The 23,613-nt window shown below is 39.0% G+C and overlaps 1 long non-coding RNA gene across 2 annotated transcripts in view; it reads left to right on the top strand.

The window, feature by feature from the left end:
* Window positions 1-23,613, top strand: part of LOC132762048 (uncharacterized) — a 200,606-nt gene that overhangs the window by 122,696 nt on the left and 54,297 nt on the right. For both annotated transcript variants that reach the window (XR_009630067.2, XR_009630068.2), the window contains one exon: window positions 13,340-13,391. This is a non-coding gene — a long non-coding RNA (uncharacterized lncRNA). The remainder of the gene's footprint in view (window positions 1-13,339; window positions 13,392-23,613) is intronic.

Raw genomic sequence — 23,613 nt, 5'->3', positions numbered from 1 at the left:
GATTCTCCCAACTAGCACTGGCCGTGATGGCTGGAGGATTTTTTAAAAGTTTTTTTCCCTGTAAGATACATCCTTTAAATGTTGTAACCCATCTCAATCCATAAGGAGAGGAAGGTAAGAAATAAAATTGTAGTTGTTAAATTTGTTCTATGGAGACAGAAATGATTGCCATCTATTGTTGAGTCTTACACTTTGAATTGAGTCATCCAGTCTATTGATGGACCTGAACTGTGCCCACATCAGCTTCCCAAGTAGTTAATATTTTATATTGTCACAGAAAATAAAACCCAAGGAAGTGAATGTTTGGGGAAAGATTGGTCTCCTGCATAAAATAGTTAGTGTAAAGACTTTTTAAAAAAAAGCCAAAGCTATATTTAAAAGGGGCATCATTTTCCATTACATGTTCAAATGCCAGCTCAGACCCCACAGTCAATTTGAAAAAGAGAGGCAACATACAAAATACAAATAAAAGGCCCTACTGTATCCCACAATATTTGCTTTGGAATGAGTTATCTGAGTCCACATTGCCATATATTCCAGTTCAAAGCAGGCAATGTGGGATTTTATTCAGTTCTATGGAAGGGACCTGGGTTGAAACATATAACCTTTTTCAATATTCAAAGAAAGATGTAAAATGTAATGCAATGTGTATTTCATCTTGATGGGCAAATGGGAGGGAAAGCAGGTATTCACATTAATGTTACTGTATATTTCTCTTTTCTGAAATATGCAGGTAAAAATTCTTTGTTGATACTAGCAATGATAGGGAGCTCCATTAGATTGTGACTGCATCCCTATATATTGTTGCTGTTATGTGCCTTCAAATTGACTCTGACTTATGGATATATTCTCATAATGTGTACTTGGCAACATTTTTTTCATAGGAGGTTTGCCATTGTCTTCATCTACGGCTGAGACAGCGTAGCCTGCCCAAGATTTCCATGGATGGGTGGGGATTTGAACATCAATATCTAATGATGATGATAATGATCAATTTGTAACCTGTTTCTCCTTGTGGCTCTTAAAAATCCTAACCCAATACTCAACTACTACACCATACTGACTCCCTCATCAATCTCTGTCCTGGCTCTCTAATTGATCCTCTATCTTCCCAAGTTCCCACCAATTCTCTTGGTGCCATAAAACTCCCTGAAACAATTGTGGGGAAACCAATGAATAACAACTATTATGCTGTTGATGCTGATGTAGTAATTTCAAAAAGTGATAGTGCCTGGAACATACCACATTATTCAGTAATGATTTACTGATTTTGATATTCTTGAATGGAATTATGGTGGCCCAAAACACTAGTGAATAACATCTGGGACCAACAAGACCAGAAGGAAACAGATGGACAAGCACCAAAACAATGCTCCTCCTCATTTGATTGTAGAATCAAAGAAATACAGCACCATGGAAGGATAAAATAAGAATAGTCAGCTGTATAACGCAATTTGATCTTGCAAGAAGCAACTTCTTTGTCCATGAAGCAAGTACAGTAAGAAACCTCAGATTTAGTACTTATCTGTGAAAATGATTCAATTCCTATTCAGACTTTCTGAAACATAGCAACATAAACATGTGGCAAAGGAAGACCAGGAATGAACGTGCCAGCTCCATGCCAATTTCATCGCTCTCTTTATGTTCACGAAGAACTTTGGAAGTGGCAAACCTGCTGCCCTGCTTCATACATTTTCTTTGAACCTAATGAAGACAACATGAATAGCACCAGAATGCGGGAGAATAGCATGCTCGTTCCCACCCTGCTTTTTCTCATGTTGATATAAAGTGATTTTTTGCACTTCTTGTCAGATAGAGCTTGTTTTCTTTCCTAAATGATACGTTGACATTAGTTTCCATGGTCTAAGATGTGGCATTTTCTTTTCTCTGATGACATACTTAATGTAGCTGAAGACCTGTGGAATCACGTAATTGCCACAGATACATGAATTAATGATGTGTGCCCATAATTTCACTTACTTGTAGAGGGCCGATCACTTCATCCTTGCTGAGGAATGAGGTGGTGTTAAGTAATCAATCATTTTCTTCATGTGAGATTATCAAGTTCAATAAAATGTTATTACTCTCTTAGGATCAAAGTTAGGACATGGAGGTCTGAAGATCTTGAAACATGGCTACTACCTGTGTGATTTATCCACAACTGTAAATATTTTATGACCTATTTATGACTCTTAGTACAGTATATTTGTATTTTAGAATTACATAAAGTAGCTCAGAACCCATTCTTTATCCATAATGAATTTCTTTTTGGATAGCCTTTCATGGCCAATTGCCTTCTTCATGGCCTGAACTATATGTTGAAACTTATTCACAATAATTACATTATTGCAGTAACTCTGTCTTACTGTCTTTGCCTTTACGTTAACACTCTGTCGTACCTGGCAGAAGCTGACCAAATGTAAGATTATTGGCTGTTGAGTTTAGGCAAAGTGTTTGAAACTCCATCTTGAATTTCTCAGATGGATCTCAGCAGGGAGTTAAGTAAAACTTTTTTCTCTATTTCTCTCATGCTGCTTTGTCATAGATTAAAGGACCTTCATTGTCAATGCATCTGTGATGTGCACTGCTTTTAAAGAGGCCCTTTATCCTACATTTTGCTGTACGGGTTTCAGAAAATGTATTTCTGATTGCTGAGGCTTTGTTTTTCCTGTCTAGTCTGTGAGCTGCAATGATCTTTGTAATCCCTATGTGGCAGAAAGTGGGCAAATTCTTCATGCTTAAATATAAACTCATTTATTCAGTCAGTCAAAAAGGTTTTACACTTTTATTTTATTTTATTTTATTTAGGACCAATATACAATTAAGTAAATAATAAATTACCTGTGTGCAAGCCCTGGAGGCAGGAAAAGCAACCAACCTTTGGAAAACATAAGAAAATGAGCATGTCAGGCAGAAGGCTAGATTCAGTTGTTAGTAATGTCACTTTTACTTTTACTTTCCATATTCAGAAAGATCCTCTCCCCCAAGCAACCTTCAGAAATCAGCCAAGCAACCTGCTTCCTTTACAACAAAGGCATACAATCAAGGGAGGACTATAACTGCTAATTGTTGTCTTTACTATGTTGTATGTGGACCTGAGAGCTCTAGTTTCAAATGCATCCTGAGTTATGAACTTATTGAAATGCTTAGAGGTGTCACTAGTTCTCAGCCTCAGTACACAGCCTCTACAATGGGGATAACAACTACCCTTCAAGAAGTGTTTTAAGTGACAAACAGGATAGATTACAAATTTCTTTGCATGGTTGTATGGTAAATGTAAGTAAAGTGTTCTGCCTGTTCAGGAAAATGTTCTGTTCCATCTTTGACCCATGCAAAGCCATGACAGATGCCCTGATGACTCCCTGATGTATTTCACAACTCTGACCTTTCACCTTGTGTTCACTTCAATATCTCTAATGTTCTTGCTGACATCTCCCTCTGGATGTTTAAATGACATATCAAACTGAATACTGTGAAGTTAGAACCATTTCATATACTTCTGTGTTACTGTCAGAGTTATAGTATTTCTCCCTTTCTCACCGGACAGTGTTATTAGTCCTCTGCTCTCCCATTCCTTCTCAGCTCACATCCACATTGCTGTCAAATCCTGCAACTTTCTTCTTTGTACAGTATAGCAAATCCTGAATCCATTATATTGGCTGTTTCATTGCTACATTGCTAAATTGAATCTTTTCTTGCTATACCTGGTCTAAAGGCAGTTGCTTGTCCCAACTAGAGTAGACCCATTAAATTGATGGGATTTATGTAAACATTGACTCACTGAGTTCCCATTGATCTAAAGGGTCTTTTCCAGTTGTGACTAGCAACCTACTTTGGGGCCAAATAGGTTTGTCTGAACAGCTAGCATAATATCAGAATCCTAGAATGGAGATTACTGGTATAACACTGCTGAAACCAGTTTCCATGACATCTCAGTAGAAGATCATTGCCACTGCCGACTAAAAGAGCATTACACTACTTCAGTAACTAAAACCATTTATTTAACTGTTGACATTCATTTCTAAGGGGTCAACACAGTGCAACTGTATGGGGCTGGAAGGTCATAAAATCTCTCAATCTACCAGTACCAAGGGTGAGGCACCCCCCCCCCCCCCGCTGAAGAAATCTACCTGATTAGATGAGGGTGAGACTTCCCTTTAAGTGGATCAAAAAGAGGAACCCCATTCTGTGATCGTCAAAAACAGTCCTCCCCTGACCCATATTGACAGACCAGAGATTAAGCTTTTACTCATGATAACCCCTTTTGGGTACTTGCTGACAGGCCTGTAGCTGGGGGTGGGGGGTGGGGTTAGGGATTCAACCCCCCCCTCCCGAATTTTTTCAGGTTTTAAAAAAAACCTGGTTTACTCATGAATTTTACCTGCTTAACCAAATCCCCATGCTAAGTCTATGAGACACAAAAAATTAAGAGTCCCTCCAGAACTGAAAGCACTATCTCAAGCAAATATTGACAGTTTATTCACATTGTCATTACTTGCAGCAATAGCCGATGTAGAGAAGCAACCAAGTTTGGAGGGGGGGATGTTGAATGCTCTCATTAAGGAGACCAGACTTGGTGGAGGTGGTTGATAGGGGTGGAGCTGCAGGTTATTGAAGGCTGCTCTGCCCCCTGCTGTGCTCTTTGCTTCAGTGTGAGCTAGGAGGCAGATTTCACCCCACCCCCCCCAAATTTTCAACCATCCCTGAAATTTTTTTCTGGCTATGGCCCTGCTTGCTGATACTTTCTGGGCTGCAGTCTCTCCTAAAAGTTCCTACTAAATGGCTGTTTTTTAAAAAATATGATACCTTCCAAGCCAATAGTCCCAAAATTCTCATCATCATTCAGACAGGGTAGATAACCCCTACAAATACATGAAGCATGGATTCATCCATGATGGCAAAACATTCTACCCAACATCTTGGTGATCAGCAGAACCCCATATTGACAGCAAAGGAAGGAGAGTAGTGCAGATTCTGAACACATCTTCCCTGTGGGCCAAACATTTGTGAACTCACAGTACAGTAAGGAGGTGCATTTTCACTCTCCCAACCTCCCAGCATAGCACTCCTTACTTTGCACAGAAGCACATGTGAAAAGTGGGAAATCACAGCAACTTTGTTATTGCTTTGAATTCCTGGCTTTATTCAATTGCTGGTTCTCTCTTGCTGGGGCAGCATTCCTCAGTAAGCACTTAGGATGCTGCTGCCCCAGTTGAGGGATGGAGCTCCACACAAATGATGCATCCTCACTTCTGGCAGGGTTGTGTTGCTCAACTGGGGTGGCAGCATGGTAGGACACAGCGCCACCAACATGGGAGCCTCCTTGCATTCAATTTAGAACAGTGAGGCTACCGTGGGGACAAGCTGTGTAGAGACCCTTCCTCACTTCTGCTGGGCAGGGTGTGGGGTGCCAGGATTGCCCCGCTTCCCTGCCAATTCACCATGGAGGCTGGTGAATTGGTATAGGTGACCCCATCAATGTGATGAGGTCCTTAGGCATAAAGTGAAACTGAAGAGCAGGGGAAGGTCGATCTTGGTGGCTCTGTGACTTCTCGTGTGGGCCAGTTATGCTAGTTTCCATATAAACTCAATCAGACAGCCACTAAGCCGAGTTTACAAATGTCTATTTTGCCTCTGATATGTGAGCATGGAGCTCTCCAGTTCAATCTGGCAGCAGCAATGCCTGCTGAAAGACAGCACCATAGATTCTTCTGAGAGTATCTGCAAAAGTATCTTTCAGCATAGGTTTTAGGGATGCTAACAGCAGCCATTTTGTTACTATGGCAGTTTGGGATGGAAGCAAAATGGGGTAATTCCAGAGGGCAGAGTGGAAATTTAGCTACAATATCAACAGATGTAATTCTGTTTGAGATTACTGTTTTGTTGGTAAAATGGTGTGTGCATGCATGTGCGTCTCTCTCTCTCTCTCTCTCTGTGTGTGTGTAGGGAGTCTTTGGAGGCTCAGATAGCTTTTGGGTTAAAGGACTCTGAGAGCCATAACGAACCACTGGCCCAATGTGCCACCAAGAATGAAATGCAAAGGTTGTTATCATTGCTCCTGCTGTTTTTTCCTTTTCACATGCTTCTTACTGCATGGTGAAAATAAAATAAAAACGAGACCCAAACTCATTTCCAAAAGGTTTCCTTAGAAGCTTCCCCTGGTCTACCTAATTTTATGTTATTCACAGCGCTAACATGTTATTACTGTCTTGTACTGCCTGCCTACAGGCATACCAAGTTATGCCTAACTGTTTGACAAATCTTTGCTTGATAAATATGGCAAGCTTACCTAATCTATGATGGGAAAGGTATTTTTTCTTTTTCTTTTTTCCTCTTTTTTAAAAAAGGGTAGTTTGAAATGGTAACACCAAGACTGCAGTGCCTTTCCCTGTTATTTCAGACTTGACAATATGGCTATCATTGCTGACAGCTTGACATGATATTAGCTATTCCAAGTGTCAGATGAGAATAGCTGATACTGTGGTATGCTGTGTTGGAAAATTAGATGGGAATCTCTCTGTGTGTGTGTTTTAAAGCAGCTGCTTAAGTCTCTGATTAGCTGGGTTTTTCTATGCTGCTGTGTAATTTGAGTGAGCACTAGCCAACATGCCCGAGGTGTTAAGAGGATGATGTGTTTCCTGTAGGCATGAATAGCCACCTAACTAACGCAGGAAATCCTTATCGCCATTTGTTACCTTTCAGGCAGGATATATATATATATATATATCCCTCCAAAGGAAGCACGACCAATTAGCCCGGAAGTTTAACCTCTTTTAACTTTGGTTCTTTTATGGGAGCTTTTCCACCTCCCTCCTCCCCCAAATAAATCATTTTCTTTATTCTTCCTTTTGTCTCTTCTCCCTGAATCACTTCCTAATGTTTCTCATGCTGGGTCCAAGGAGTCGGCTGCTTAAATTCAAGAATGATTTGGATGGGATAAAGTGTACAAGATTTTTGAATTCTTGCCATAAGTCCTTGGCAGGCAGCCAGGCAGCCTCGGAGGAGTAAAGCTAATGAAGGGAGGGTAAAGACGATCTAGAGTGTGTGCTTGGTAATGCAGTATTCATTTAATTGGGAGCAGGTATCGGTGCAAACTTCTCCATTTTAATTGGGAAAGCAATGGGGGAGGGGGGAAGATGACGTTAAGGGAGAAGAAGAAGAAGGGAAAAGAATGCACGAAGTTTTCAAGCTGAAGAGCCAAAGGAAGGCCTGTATATGGCAGAGAAAGAACTCAATTTAGGGCAATTTGCTCTGCAAGCCAGGCTGTGATCTCCCCTGGGGATGGGGATGAGAAAGAAAATGGAACCAAAAGAGAACTTGATAAAATCACCTTGCACAGACAATCTCAGCAGAATAGGTTTTTTACCGAGTTAAATCTGCCCCAATCAATGTGATTCTTTTCATATAAGTTACAAATAAAGCGTCATAAGATTACAATAAAAATTGAGGATGTAAACCTGCTGATAATGCACACGGGAATCTTACAAGCTCATGGAATAGAGGTAAGGATGTCTGTATCTATTACTAACTTGTTTGTTTAATTTGATTATGGTTTTCTTCAAACACAATGCCCCTTTCCCTCTATCACTGCTCTACAGAGCTTGCTGCCTAGGTACCTCCTCTCCAGTCCATATGCACAAGGTGATTGTTTTAATGCCAGAGATAATATCCTCCATCACCTGACTTCATGTGAATTTATGAGACAAGGGCAGGTTTGCAGCATGCTTTTCTCTCTCTAAAGGATGAGGTTAACCAAAGAATCTGTTAGGAATAGGTAGGAATTTGCACTGCTCACCTCCAGTCCTGTAGTTCCCTATTATAAATGATAGGCATTGGTGATCTCTGTTCAATAGATTCTATGATCCTTTTGCTGAGACTCATGTAGACCTGTTTTTACACCTGAAACTTTCTAAAGCCGATCTTTGGTTCTATTGTAAACAGACTCATAAAAATAACCTCATTAATCAGGTTCCATGAATGAAATCAAATTTATTATTATTTAATAATAAAACAATTATAAAACAATGTGTTGTTGAAGGCTTTCATGGCCAGAGTCCAAACTCAGATAATGTGGGATTTTCTGCCTTTATATTCTGGGATAAAGGGCTGTGTGGAAGGACTCTGGGTTGCTGTGGGTTTTTTTGGACTGTATGGCCATGCTCCAGAATTATTCTCTCATGTGGGTGAAACATCATTTATTATTATTTATTTCAGATATTTGTACCCCACCCTTCTTAACCCCCCCCCCCCGGGGGGGGGGACGGGACTCAGGGAGACTATCAGGAGAGAATGCTTCTCGAACATGCCCATACAGCCTGGAAAACTCACAGCAACCCAATTGTAAAACAAATTGAAATAAAATGAAATGAAAAGTTTAAGGAATGTATTATATTCTTTAATATTTCCTCCATCATCTGTGTTTTTCAGAGAGCATATAGATAGCCCTCTTATTCTTTCTGAAGCACTTTGCAAATTAATTTAAAAAAAAGCAAAGTATTAAAGCCAGATGTGCCATTGACCTTCCCCTAAAATGAAATGTCAAAGCAAACATGGATGTATTTCCTTGGTTAAAAGATATTTCAAGACAACATGGAACTTGAGGATTTTGATAATATCTATGGATATCACAATGGCCTATAACTGGTTGGAGTTCCTAAAAGTCTGCATGCCAGTGGTAAGCAAAGTTGTGCCAGGGATATCTCTCCACCACTTGATATTGTATTAGACTCCAATTTTTCTATGCACTTGGACATTGTTGATAAGGCCTGGAACTAGCAAGTCCACTGAATTTAGCCTAAAACGGAAGTTCTGGGGGAGATGTTTTTTAAAAAGATAAAATTATCAACAAGGGACTCTGGACATACCTATGTAGTTCACTTGCTAATCATATATAATAAATCTACCCACTTTTCAATGTATTAGGATTAAGTTATCCTGGAGAAAGTACTATACATAATCTGTGTGCTTTGGAATTTCTTGATAAGGGAGACTACAATGGCCCCTTCCTTGCTGTTCCACTACTGACAGGGAAATATTTTTCAAAATATTCTAATGGGTTTTTGAGAATTGAATGGTTTTATTAATGAAAAAGTTTTTAATGGGATAATCTGCTGTTCTAACTGTACTGTTTTAAAAACTGCTTTTTATTATTTCTAATTGTATGTTTTAAATTGTTTCAGCTTAGCATTTAACAAATTGCTATTTATAGTTGAAGTAGTAAACTTTATTACAGTCAATGACCAGATCATAACAGGGGGAACCAGTCCCGCACATCCACGTCAAACCCAAGGGATTATATACATCAACCTTCAACAATTTTAAAATCTAGACTAAAAACCACATACGAGTAGTTATTAAAACCCAATTTAACCCACGAGTCTAAAGGGAGGTGGCGTAATTATAGTTTAATTCCATTAATGTTTTAACTATACCTCAGCTACTAGAATCACAGTTTTGGGGGAAGGATTTTTTAACCCCCCCCCCCCCACCTTCTCATTTATTGGTGGTACTTTTCTATGCACTGGAATTGGCTATTGGTAAAGTTATTAAAATCAGACAAACTTTTGCTGAGGGGACAGAACAAAGAGTGACTCAAACTTATTAAATATGCTGCAGAGACCAAAAGCAACCCCATAGCAGGTCAACAATGATGGTGTCAGATATTAGAGTTCCTGACATTACCTAAAAATGGTTTACAGGGCTCTATATTTTACTAGGCAACCAGAGTAAGATGCTGTGAAGCTACTAGAAGACTAACCACAGCAGAAGAAATGAACAGCATTAGGAAACAAATTAATAATGGAATCCTATTATAAAGCAAATCCACCAGCCCAAGGTCACCAAAAGAGAATTATACTATCTGGAAAGAAACATTCCCAGCCTCTAGTGCAGAAACTTGAAAAATTGCAAGGAAAGATCAATAAAGCAGAAGAACAAAGAGGTAAGAGTGAGAAGGATCAATGGAAACTGCTAACTTGGAAAAAGAAAGTATATGGATTACTAATTGAAAACAAAGCTAGTATTAGAATTTTAGAAAATGAGGAAATTTCAAAATAAAATTACAAAGAAAAGAAGTATTAATTCTTGTTCTCCAAAAACCCTGAATTACAAAGGGCAATTACTGAGGAAATAAGTAACATTCAAACTGAAAAGGGCTACCACATTTCAAACTTGCACCAAAGAAAGAACTGAAATAAGTTACAGAACATGTCAACTTGGTGGTTCTACCAATTCCAACCAATTCCTGTATAGTGTAACAGGAATACACTCAGGAAATCTAGAATATGGGATTGATAAACTGAAGAAAACACCAAAAGGTTGGAAATCAAAATGGTCAACTTGACCTGAGTAAAACGTCATAAAATTAAAGAGAGAAACTTTAAAAACTTTAGTGGATGAAAGGTTGAAAAATGAAAAATGGAACAATTAGTATTTGGATGGAAGACTATCAGTGGATATCAGGTGCTGCATGTTATATTTGAGAAGAAGGATCTGGTTAAACCATCTCTTGAGTATTTATAGGATTGCTATGAGTTTAAAGGCAACTCGAACACATACAGAGAGAGGAACAGAGGGGTAATTGCCCTTAATTTGGAGGAACAAAAGACCAATTAATAATTGATAAAATGATATTGAAAAACCGTGAAGGACAAATTACATTTTCTATATTTCACAGACTGACTATAGAAAATAAGTCCTACAATTTCAAGATTTTAAAAAATCTTTAATGAATCAAAAATATCTTGTAACTTTAGCAATCATCAGAAACATCCGATAACTCATTTCCAGTCCAGTCAAATCATGGACTACCAGTTTAACAGCAGGTGGAGAAGAATTTGGCAGAGTTAATATTAGGTATGCAATTTTCAAGGTGATTCTTTCTCTCTGGTATTATTTATAATTGAATTGATACCACTGTCATGAAATTAAAGAAAGGAAATTGGAGATATGAAAGATTGAAAAGAAATATTTTTTTTCTATTTGAATGATTGAGTACTACTTGGAAAGTGACCATCAGAAATTAAATTTTTGTTGAAGGCTTTAAGAATATCTAACCAAGACACTTTTATGGAATTTAGAATTATTCAGTATTGTTAATGTTAGAATTGTTACTACTAATAAATGGTAAAATTGTTGAATCAGAGAGAATTAAGCACTCTGGTGGAAATTTCATTAAAAGCCTCAACCATGATGAACCATATTTACTCAAACCTAATGCGCTATTGAATCTAATGCGCATCTCACTTTTCAAAACCCCAAAGTTTAAAAAAATATTTAACATATTACACAAATGTAATGTGCACCCTAATTTTGGGGAGGTGATCTAGTCAAAAAAGGTGAACATTAGAATCTAATAAATATGGTATCTGGGTATATTTAAAGCAGAGAATATCCAACATAAGAAGGTGAAATGGATCACTAGTTATGAGTATACAAAAAGAGTACACAAAGTCTAAGTTTAAAAAAACCCATAATGATAAAGTATAAATGTATAGCCTCAGGCATGTGAGTTTCCATTCTCCCAGACATATTAATTAACACATGCAATATCTGTATTGAGCTGTTTGAAGATATTGGCTCTTTCCCCTTCCCCTCGCCGAGTTGCACTGGTTCTTTTCCAAGCACCAACAAAGGCAAGGAGTGGAGCTCCTGAGCCACTACTACGATGGTGACAGGAGAACAGGGGCCAAACTAGGTTTAGCCTGGTGTGGACTCCTTCTCGATACCACAGCAGTACAGAGCTAACCAGTGTGGATCCCATGGGGCTTATCCAAAGAATTCCACTCCAGATCAGCCCTAGAGTATTTGGCTCATGTAGATAGAATCATAGAATTATAGAATTATAGAGTTGGAAGAGACCTCATGGGCCATCCAATCCAACCCCCTGCCAAAAAGCAGGAATATTGTATTCAAAGCACCCCTGATAGATGGCCATCCATCCTCTGTTTAAAAGCTTCCAAAGAATGAACCCAAGTCACAAAGTAATGGATCCAAACTAAAGGAAAATAGATTCCATCTAAACATTTGGAGAGTCTCCTGATAATAACAACTGTTTAACAGTGGAATGCATTGCCATGAAGTATGGAAGAGTCTCCTTCCTTGGAAGTTTATAAACAGAGATGATTGTGATCCCGAATTGGATTGGATGGTCCTGTGATCTCTTTCAGTTTTATGATTCCAGGGCTACAGAAACACTCGTAAACTTGCTCTGAAAGGAACTATGTGCTATCCTAGTATAGCTCTATGGTGGGATATGTAGTCCCAGTCATTTCCTAACTTAGGAAATTGAGTAATAACACAGATCCTATCATCATCTGTGTTATTGCTTGTACTGTCTTTTCTCTTTTTCTTTCTGGAGTAAGGTTTATATGTCCTGAAATGTGCAAGAAATTGATAGATGTAAACAATGGTAGTGGACGTTCAAGGCCCCTATAAGTAGCAAACCTTTCTTACCTTTTCTGAAATAAACAAAATAGATGCTGCACTTTTTAGAGGTGGCCTCTTATTACACCATAACATCTTTCATGATCAAGAGTATTGTTGTTGTTTACTAAGATACTCTTGCCTTACATATGCATGTATAAGTTCTGGAAATTTTAGTCAAAAAAGGAGCTATATTATAAGTTTTCTGGAAGGGAAGAAAGCATTTGGTGTGAAAGTTCAAATGCTGGACCAGAATTCTAGGAGACTAGGGTTAGAATCCTTTTTCGGCTATGCAAACTCCCAGGGTGACCTTAGGCAAGTCATACTCTCTCAGTCTCAGAAGAGAGCAACTGCAAACTGCCTCTGAGTAAATCCTATCTATAAGGTCACAATAAATCAAAAATGATTTGAAGGCATGTAACAATAACAACTAAGGAAGTCTTTGCCCCTTCCTCTCATCTCCTTCTGCTGAGTTCACTGAATGCAAACTACTTTTGCATTTTGAACTCAGTGTACTGCAAGTAAAAAAAGCTCAGGACAAAGGGGTTAAGTGGGTGGAGGAGAAAGAAACCAAGACAGTTTGAAAGCAGCTGAAAAAATGGGATGACAGAGGATTAATAAGGATTGCCACTGCAGTTAATTGGAAACATTCAAGATAGAAATGGAGATTGCACTGAGTATTTGTTTCTGACAGAATCGGCTGTCCCAATAAAAATGTTGATGTATTGTCGAAGGCTTTCATGGCTGGAAACACTGGGTTGTTGTAGGTTTTTCGGGCTATATGGCCATGTTCTAGAAGCATTCTCTCCTGATGTTTCACCTGCTTTTATGGCAAGCATCCTCAGAGGTTGTGAAGTCTATGTTGATATTTACGATATATTTCTTCTTCATTTGTTTCCCATTGTCTGCCTTACAGGAGCCTTTGGACACCAAGGAAGAAAGAAGTGGAACATGACTACTTCTGAAAGGTGAGATTTAGGGTAACTTTGCTTCACCTGTGACTCACTTCTTTTAGTTGCTGGCACCTTTAGGGCCAAGTAGGAATAAATTTTCTGGTGAAAAGTTAACACTACAGAAGTTTGAAAGGGGTTGGTAGCCATATTGATTTTATAGGTGCCAGGCTCAAGTCTTCAAGATGGGCATTGTCTGATTACCTTTTTTTTTGTTTCGGGCCCATATAAGAGGCATTATTTCAAGGTTTCCAGATACAATGTCCCTTTTATGTGTACAACTTGTAAACAGAGAGAATTTAGTGGTAACCATTTATAATCACTCTATACCCTAATTGCTACTCATTTAATTTTATACAGTAGTGGCCAAATCTTCCATCTGTTCCCCCTTTTAGCAATGATAACACTTTAGTGGGAGCTTGAGACCAAACTAGGTTTTTCTTTTTTTTTTTTTGTGGGCGGCTGGAGGGGTTCCAGATTTTCACTACCTCAGGCTTTGATTAAATGACAGGTTTTGTTTCTATTGTTTTCTCTTCTTTCTCCATTCAGCACCTGACAGCATTTCCTCTCAATTGAATACTCTTATCACTTCTTTTATTCAATCCTCTCCCTTTGCTGGCTATATTATCACACACACCCCATCCCCATTTCAGTAGGTCCTTACCCTTTAATCCACTAATTGGCTTTTTACCCTCAGATCACTTGGCTTCATATGTGTACAACCTGACCTGCTTAGACATTGCACAGCATTGCTATTCCCTGCCCTTCTCTTTTGTCATTCATTTTATCACTTCCCCCTCTACCCCCATGTATTTGTTTCTACTTTCTCCGAACCAAACTTGGATGCTGAATTTCAACCCTCGGAAACTAGATCCTCGCCTTCCAAATCTCCTGTAACCTTCATTTTCTGGTGTATGCTTCTGAGCCATTCATGAAGGGAATATCTCCTCAGTTATAATGTCGTCGGGCTTCTAAACAGTACAATAACAATATAACCAGCTTTATTTCTAAATTGCTTACTGTATCACCATACAGGTGTATTCATTTATAATGTATAGATCATAGATTATACTCAGTGAACTGGGGGACTTGATTTATTTTATTGGATTAGCTTGCATTTGTGGGATAGTTCATAAAGTAGCACATAATATTACAACCCAATCCTTCTATGGAGAAGGAACTCCCAGTGAGTTCTCTTGGCTTTCTCTTGGGTAAATGGACATAGCATTGCAGCCTGTATTTTTTGGCATTGATTTTGCTGCTCTGTCTCCTTATGTTCCCTCTGATGCAGTCTGTATAACTGAGTATATGACATACTATGTACAAAAACAGAGGAGGTGATCAAGGAGATGAGCTGTACAAAGCCGTTGCACACGGTCATGGTTAGTGTCACTAAATGGCTTTATAGAGATGAGTCTAGACTCTTCTTTCAGCACCTGCCCCCCCCCCCCCCCCCCATCTTCAGTTGCTTATTTTGGTTGTGCAACTGCTGATGTTGAGCTGGGACTGAATTCATGGAGGATTTATTTGGGATGAGAGTAAAGTAATGGAAGGAATATTTAGAATTGCGTGGAACATATGCCACTGGCGTTTGATACTTAAAAGTAAATTCTATTGTTTTCTGGGCAACCTTCCACTTCAGTTAATGGTGTTAAAATAGAATCCTGTTTATGAAAACCTTTACTGTGAATTCATCTTTTTTTCCTTAGCAGTCTGCATCTATTTCATTCTTTTTAACTTCATTCTTATTTTTAGCATATATTTTACACTACTGAAATTACGGAAAATAATCACAATGGGATAATTTTACATTCAACTTGGATTTGGATAAGGATGATACAGAAAAATGCTAGAATAATCTCACTTGAGTTATCTAGGTCAATTCATCTACCACCTACTTACTGCAGCTAAAATTCATTCCTTGAATATTTTTGTGGTCATATTGTAACACAGAAGGTGCTAGTTCATGCTGGTCTCTTGGTTCTATCAACCTACCTCTAATAACACGTGGAGCCATTTTTGTGTGGGTCTTTTTGAAATTGTGTTTCTAGGTCATCCAGAAAACAATATCATCACTATTCTTTTTTCTTTCTTTTTTTTGCACTGAACCAGAAATGACCCAGGGAAAGTGCCATTTTATCAGTACTTCTGGTAAAGGCTGAGTTTTCCATATATGAAATGCTTGGGACCTGAAGTGTTCTATATTTTGATTTTTCCCCCAGATGTTCTAGGACTTGCATGTCCATAATGAGATACCTTGGTGTGGGATCCAAGTCTAAAACATGAAATTCATTATACACATTATAAACATAACTTAAAGGTAATTGTATGAACAATATTTTTAATAATTTTGTGCACACAACAAGTTTGGGTATACTGAACCATCAAAACCCAAAGGTCTCCCTATCTCATCCACACATGTAGATGATTTTGGAGTGTTTTGGATTTTGGAATTCTGGATAAGGGATGCTCAACCTATATAACATGTCATTGGCATAGTCATTGATTCCCCCCCCCCCCCCCCCGCTTCTGCCATTACACAAGCCAACAAGTATTTTTCATCAGATATAATTTTAGGTCATTCTTATAGATTTTTTTTGCGCTGAATTCAAATATGTGTTTATTTTTTTCTCTATCATGTGTAGTTTTGCGATGAGGCTAATAAAATAATTAATGCATTGATGCACTGATATTAATAGAATCTAATTTATATCAATGCGTAAATGCATTAATTAACTACACGCGATAGAGAAAAAATAAACACAGATCTGAATTCAGCACAAAAACTCTATAAGAATTACCTAAAATTATATCTGATGACAAATACTTGACATGTGTTACACTAATAAGATGTGAAATGTACAGACTTTACAGTAGTCCACTGTAATGTATCATTCATCATATTTTAAAAAATTGACATGATAGAAAAAATAAAGACATATTTAAAAATCAAAATAAAATTGATTTAAACTTTGCTACACTCATTTCTGATTATTACAAAAAGTTTGATTTTGTTGGCTTGTGTTATAACTCAAAGATACTACTATGGTTGGCATCTTATTGGTGAGATAAGCAAACATAGTTCAGTCATACACCTCTATATGTTTTTTGGACATTGTGGAGGCTGATGTTTTTGTTCACCATTGAGGGGTGACTGAAGGAAAGTGATACATTGTGAAGTCATTGTATGAACTGGCCAGGCATGTAGCCGGGGGGGGGGGGGGGGCTTGAGGGGCTTCAGACCCCCCCCCCCTGAAATTCTCATGGTGGTTCATGAAAAGGCCTTACTGGTGCATTATTTAAACTGTTATGTTTATTCATATCATGATCTGATCACCATACTCAATATATCCCATATGCATGGGGGTATTGGGGTAATGAAACAAAATGTTTGCTAGGCTAGACCCTCTTTCACTCAGACTCAGCCCCCCCGAAACTCAGCCCCCCGACACCCCCCTGAAAAACATTCAGCCCCCCCCCCCCAAACGAAATCCTGGCTACGGGCCTGGAACTGGCCCACTGTTGTGAGTGTATGATTTATTTTAAATTACAGTGGTTGTGTATCATTTGTTGTGTGAGAAATAGAAAGGGTAGATCTTTACTTGCCCTCTCTGTACTTTCTGATACATTCTGTAAGTTTGCATAATTTATTTTCCTTTGACTTCCAAAAGAAAGCCACATCACATTTTTCAGAATCTCTGACTCCCCTTGCATGTTTCAGAACTCATTTCTGCAAAGAAGTCATATATTCCTGTAAGATGAGAGCCACATAAGTTTCAACGGAGGAAAGGAAGTCTCATTATGTAACTCCCATATCTAAAACGTCTTTAAAATGTAACATCAGAAAAAGATTTCATTAATCCGGCTGGAAAATCCTGCACTCACCACTGAAAGGAGGAAAAGCATTTAAAGATATATATTGTGAGACTGTGTTACTCATTTTTGAAGGAACATGTCCCCTTTGTTACATCCAGTCTGTTTATTTATATAATATCACTAGGTATTTGAAGTCTGTTACAATGAGTGTTCTCCTCCTTCAATTGTATATGCAAATCTGTAGATTTCCTAAGAGCAACTAGATAAGGATGTGTATTTCATCTTAAAACAAAGAGTTGGGAGGGGGGTTTGAAATAAATAAATATTAGAAAGTTATTCAAAGGATTGAGGAAACAGGTGTTCTAAATCTGCGCTAATTGGATTTCGGTTAATTATTCCTTTTACAACAGGGAATATAAGATGTAAGTATAGGGGAAATCATCTGAGCAACCTCTCTGACATACTAATTGATTGCATGCTACATAATCTATGGATGCATTTTGACCACTAGCACTGCTGTAAAGTAAGTGCTTCTTAGCTTTGGATAGAAGAAGCCATTGTACTAATTTGCAATTCTTTCCTCCCTGCATCACATGGTTTGGGAGGGGGTTGGGGAAGACTGCACCTTCCCTGCAGTCATAGTTCATCTCTGGAAATGGAAATCTACCACATATTGCAGGATGCTGAAAACCTGCCTGTCACAGACTCTTGTTGGACCCGCTCTTCTCTTTCCACTTACTTATGCATACCCACATTTGGGCATTTTATTAATGCTTTGCTATAATTAGTAGTTTTTGTCTCCAGTGGATCAGTTTATTCTCAGCTTAATTCATTCTGTCTTCTGCTTTTTGATCTGAAAGGCCTGTTTTGTTTATCAGTATGCTGAAGCCGTTGTGCTAGCTTATTATTGTCAACTGAAAAGATATCTTTTAAGCCTTCAAGAGTTAAGAGAGAACTAGAATGACTGCTGTCTTTAGAGTCAGATCTGCTCTGGGATTTATTGGTTATTTGATCTAAATGGAAAGGTTTAGATTTTATATCTCTCCCTCTCAACAGAGACACACGTGCACACACAGTTGGTCAGATCCTGATATATTTGCACTTAAAGTAAAACCATGGAAATCAGCAAGGTTTCACTTAATCACACTAAAAATGTCAGTGGGTTTACTTCAGTAGTGACTAAAGATCAAATGACATTTTAGGGATAAAGCAATATATATAAAATTATTTGAATATTTAGCTAATAGCCTCAGTTTACCAGGTTCTTGTTTGATGTAAAGATGCTTGAAAACGGAACTCAAAAACCTAATGATGAGTTATATAATATGTCGGAAAATAAATCACACAATATGAACAATGCAATCCAGTTCATATCTAATCAGAAATAAGTCCCCCTAAATCCAGTGGGACTTCTGATAGGGCCAGCTTTGTCATTAGGCAAAAAATTGCTGCATGGAGGAGATTTTCAGATTTTTATGAAAAGGTAGATCTTTAATTTGTTATTTTAGTGGCAGGGTTGGGAAGTAGTGTTTGTTGGATTTTGTGTTTCATGGAGCAAAGTCATTGTGCTAAGACACAAAAGGGACATGCACAAGAAGTGGAAAAAGGGAGAAATCACCAAAGAAGAATTCAAACAAATAGCCAACACCTGTAGGGAAAAGGTCCGCAAGACTAAAGCAAAAAACGAGCTCAGACTTGCCAGGGACATTAAAAACAATAAAAAGGGCTTCTATTCTTATGTCAGTAGAAAAAGGAAAAACAAGGAGGCGATAGGACCTCTTCGAGGAGAAGATGGGGCAATGCTGACAGGGGATAGGGAAAAGGCAGAACTACTTAATGCCTTCTTTGCCTCGGTCTTCTCACAAAAAGAGAGTCTTCAACCTCAGCAAGATGGAGTGGGTGAGGGATTGGAGGACATCCAACCCCTAATTGGGAAAGAAGTCGTCCAGGAATACCTAGCCGCTCTTAATGAGTTCAAGTCCCCAGGGCCAGATCAACTACACCCCAGAGTATTGAAGGAACTAGCGGAAGTCATTTCGGAACCATTGGCAACCATCTTTGAGAGTTCTTGGAGAACTGGAGAAGTTCCAGCAGATTGGAGGAGGGCCAATGTGGTCCCAATCTTCAAGAAGGGAAAAAAAGACGACCCAAACAACTACCGTCCGGTCAGCTTCACGTCGATACCGGGCAAAATTCTGGAAAAGATTGTTAAGGAAGCGGTCTGCAAACACTTAGAAACAAATGCAGTCATCGCTAATAGTCAACATGGATTTATCAAAAACAAGTCATGCCAGACTAATCTGATCTCTTTCTTCGATAGAGCTACAAGCTGGGTAGATGCGGGGAATGCCGTGGATGTAGCGTACCTGGATTTCAGTAAGGCCTTCGACAAGGTCCCCCATGACCTTCTGGCAAGGAAACTAGTCCAATGTGGGCTAGGCAAAACTACAGTGAGGTGGATCTGTAATTGGTTAAGTGGACGAACACAGAGAGTGCTCACTAATGCTTCCTCTTCATCTTGGAAAGAAGTGACGAGCGGAGTGCCGCAGGGTTCCGTCCTGGGCCCGGTCCTGTTCAACATCTTTATTAATGACTTAGATGAAGGACTAGAAGGCATGATCATCAAGTTTGCAGACGACACCAAATTGGGAGGGATAGCCAATAGTCCAGAGGACAGGAGCAGAATTCAAAACGATCTTGACAGATTAGAGAGATGGGCCAAAACTAACAAAATGAAGTTCAACAGTGACAAATGCAAGATACTCCACTTTGGCAGAAAAAATGAAATGCAAAGATACAGAATGGGGGATGCCTGGCTCGAGACCAGTACGTGTGAAAAAGATCTTGGAGTCCTCGTGGACAACAAGTTAAACATGAGCCAACAATGTGATGTGGCGGCAAAAAAAGCCAATGGGATTTTGGCCTGCATCAATAGGAGCATAGTGTCTAGATCTAAGGAAGTAATGCTACCCCTCTATTCTGCTTTGGTTAGACCACATCTGGAATATTGTGTCCAATTCTGGGCACCACAATTCAAGAGAGATATTGACAAGCTGGAATGTGTCCAGAGGAGGGCGACTAAAATGATCAAGGGTCTGGAGAACAAGCCCTATGAGGAGCGGCTTAGGGAACTGGGCATGTTTAGCCTGAAGAAGAGAAGGCTGAGAGGAGATATGATAGCCATGTATAAATATGTGAGAGGAAGCCACAGGGAGGAGGGAGCAAGCTTGTTTTCTGCTTCCTTGGAGACTAGGACGCGGAACAATGGCTTCAAACTACAAGAGAGGAGATTCCATCTGAACATTAGGAAGAACTTCCTGACTGTGAGAGCCATTCAGCAGTGGAACTCTCTGCCCCGGAGTGTGGTGGAGGCTCCTTCTTTGGAAGCTTTTAAGCAGAGGCTGGATGGCCATTTGTCAGGGGTGATTTGAATGCAATATTCCTGCTTCTTGGCAGGGGGTTGGACTGGATGGCCCTTGAGGTCTCTTCCAACTCTTTGATTCTATGATTCTATGATTCTATGATTCTATGTATGGTTTTAGGCACTAGGCACCTTCACTTAGATGTGTGTGCAACAGGGACACTATTGCTGCTCTTCCTCGGCAACAAAAGGCACATCCAGACAGCCTCTTTATTGTGGTAACTTCCACAATAAAGAAGGGGCTGTCCAGATGACATCCTGTACAATCCTAAATTAATTCGCTACAAACCAGAATAAAACCCTGGTTTGTAATGAATTAATTAGATAGTGGACACCACTATTTCTGGTGTCTGGACTGCAGTCCAAACACCATTCCCTCAGTTTTATAGACTATATTAGTCCAGAAAACTCTGGGAATACCCACCCAGCCCCCAAACCCCTTTGAAAAGTAAAGAAAAATTACCTGGCCTCCAGTACAGTGTTGCAGCATGTCTCCTGGCATGTAGAAATGATGTGTCAGAAGAGCAGGGGAGCAGGGGGAGAAGGAAAATCACTCCCTCCGCTCTCCAGGCGCGTCATTTCTATGCACCGGGAGAGGTGCTGCAACACTGTATTGGAGGCTGGGAAAGTTTTCTTTTCTTTTCAAAGGGCTTTGTGTGCTTTGGGGGAGGGTCCCCAGAAATTCTGGATACTCACCCCAGAAAAATCTGGACACCCACCCTAGACAGCCCCCCAGGAACATCTGTGTTTTTAAAATCCGAATGATCTTGGGATAAAGGGCTGTCCAAAATGTGTTGTGCTTGTCCTGACAACCATTTAAATGTTTTTTAGTTGCAGCTTGTAACAACATGTAGCCCATAATTGATGTAGTTGCTGTGTGCCTTCAGGTTGTTTCAGGGACTGCATCTACACCTACCATATAAATCTGATATAAGATTTACATCTGATAATGTAGCAGATGGAATGTCCCCAGAGCCCTTTAGCTATTGACACAACCAGTCAGTCCAAGGACATATTAGGGCTGTCACTGCTGCATCATCATTAGCAAGAAGCTTGCTGGTGATGTCTCATTTCTATACATATGACTCATTGCCAGAAATGACATCTCTAATGAGAACTGTTTGCTGGTGGAAATGCAACAGTGGATTCATTGGATGTGTGGACAGTGGCTCGAACTGGATCCAGTGCAAGAGTAAAGCTTGTGTTCCATTGACATAGTTTAGCAGCTGGATGCAGCAGCTGTGCTGTGAATCAAGCCATACATCATGTGGACTCCCTGTAGCAGCAGGTGAGCCCACTTTATTTTGACCATGTAGACATGGCCTGACTTATGATGGCTCTAAAGCAGATCTATGATGGGGGTTTCTTGGCATAATTTGTTCAGCGGGGGTGTTGCTTTACCTTCTGGGACTGAGCAAGTGTGACCTCCCCAATGTGTTTCAATGGCTCAGTGGGGTTTTGAACACCTAAACCACTGCACCGAGCTGGCACTCTAGTGATGAGGCATAGATAACATATGCATACCATGAGCTGTTTTGCAGCCTCTTAAGGTACCCATAAAAATTATGTCACTGAGTTTTGCATGGTGATAATTTTTTAAAAAGGAAACTTGTTTACTTTAAACGACTTTTAGTATTGTTGTTCATTTCTGGAATCAAAGAAGAGAAAAACTTGTTATCTTTAGATTAAGCTATATTCTAATTATTTTTTACCTCTTGATGATCAGTTCGATTCTACTTTAATATATTAGTCTCTTTAAATATGTAGGTCACATAGTACTTGGATGCAAGCAAGATTTGCTACCTGTCAATAGGGACAAAAAGTTGGTCTTGGTGAAGTCTGGAACCCTAGCCTGCAATTCTTTATCCCAAAGATAACACGGTTGTTTGCTAATATTTACTTTAAATATGTTTTTCCTTGGTTGCTGCTTAAATGCAAAAGTACACTTAATTGCAAGCTGTTGTTGTTGTTGTTGGTGGTGGTTTAATGGTAGTGGTGTATGCAGGTGTCACAGAGGGGCAAAATTGCTGCCCGAGCTTACTGAAGTTGCCTCCCCTTCTTTAATGGAAAACACCAGGGTGCTACCACAGCTCAAAGTATGTTCAGTGAGCTACAATTCTTAGATAACAAATTAAATTCAAATCAATTTGCATGCATCCCTAAATATATTCAAATACTTTAAACAAAACAACAAATTATGATTCTAATCATGATATGATATGGACATACATTAATGTGGCTATCTCTTTTTACCTCTGTAATGGATAACAACAGTTGAGTAGTTCAGAAATGCCTTTTTGGCTAAAACCAAACCAAAACAAAAGTATTCTAATTTGTTATACATGCAACTAACAAGACTGTAAGTTGTAGGTGCCCTCAGGCAGGCTTTAGGTAGGCTTTTTGAAATCATTTTTTAAAAGTTGTAATACAAATAAATGCACGTTATGTCTGACAAAAGCAAAAATATTTCACAGGAACTTCAAATACAAGGACAGAAAAGCATTTGAAAAGGAAAACATTGAGGACAAAAACCGCATAATGCCATTTAGCTATCATTATAAATAATATCAGTGGAGAAATGTATATAAAAGTTGACTTAGAATTGTTGAGGGCCATTGATTTTATTATTTTTGGCTTATGTTGATTGACCTTGTTTTATTCTGTTCCAATGGCATACTTGGTTTCAGAAAACCTGTTTGCAGACAACTCTTGTACTGTTCCTTAAAACTTGGCTGTGGATAGCAAAGCTGACTGAAACCTTAATTAGTAGAAATGGGCAATATGTGGTCTTCCAGCTTCTGTTGGATTGTAAACTTCATTGGTCCAAGCCAGCATAGTCAAGACAAGACTTGTCTACCAAGGAAACCCTGTGGCTGTGTACTGCTGGAGTTCTAATTCACTAATAGAGTTGAACTGAGATAATCTTTTTTATCTCTACTTTCTGTATTCAGACAACAGTTTTTCAACCCAAGAATACAAGACAAGGGAACCTTGGACTTCGAT

This window comes from Anolis sagrei, chromosome 1 (genome assembly GCF_037176765.1).
Source record: "Anolis sagrei isolate rAnoSag1 chromosome 1, rAnoSag1.mat, whole genome shotgun sequence".
In the NCBI taxonomy this organism is placed as follows: domain Eukaryota; kingdom Metazoa; phylum Chordata; class Lepidosauria; order Squamata; family Dactyloidae; genus Anolis; species Anolis sagrei.
Note: the sequence above shows the minus strand (reverse complement) of the source record. Positions and strands in the feature narration are given on the sequence as shown.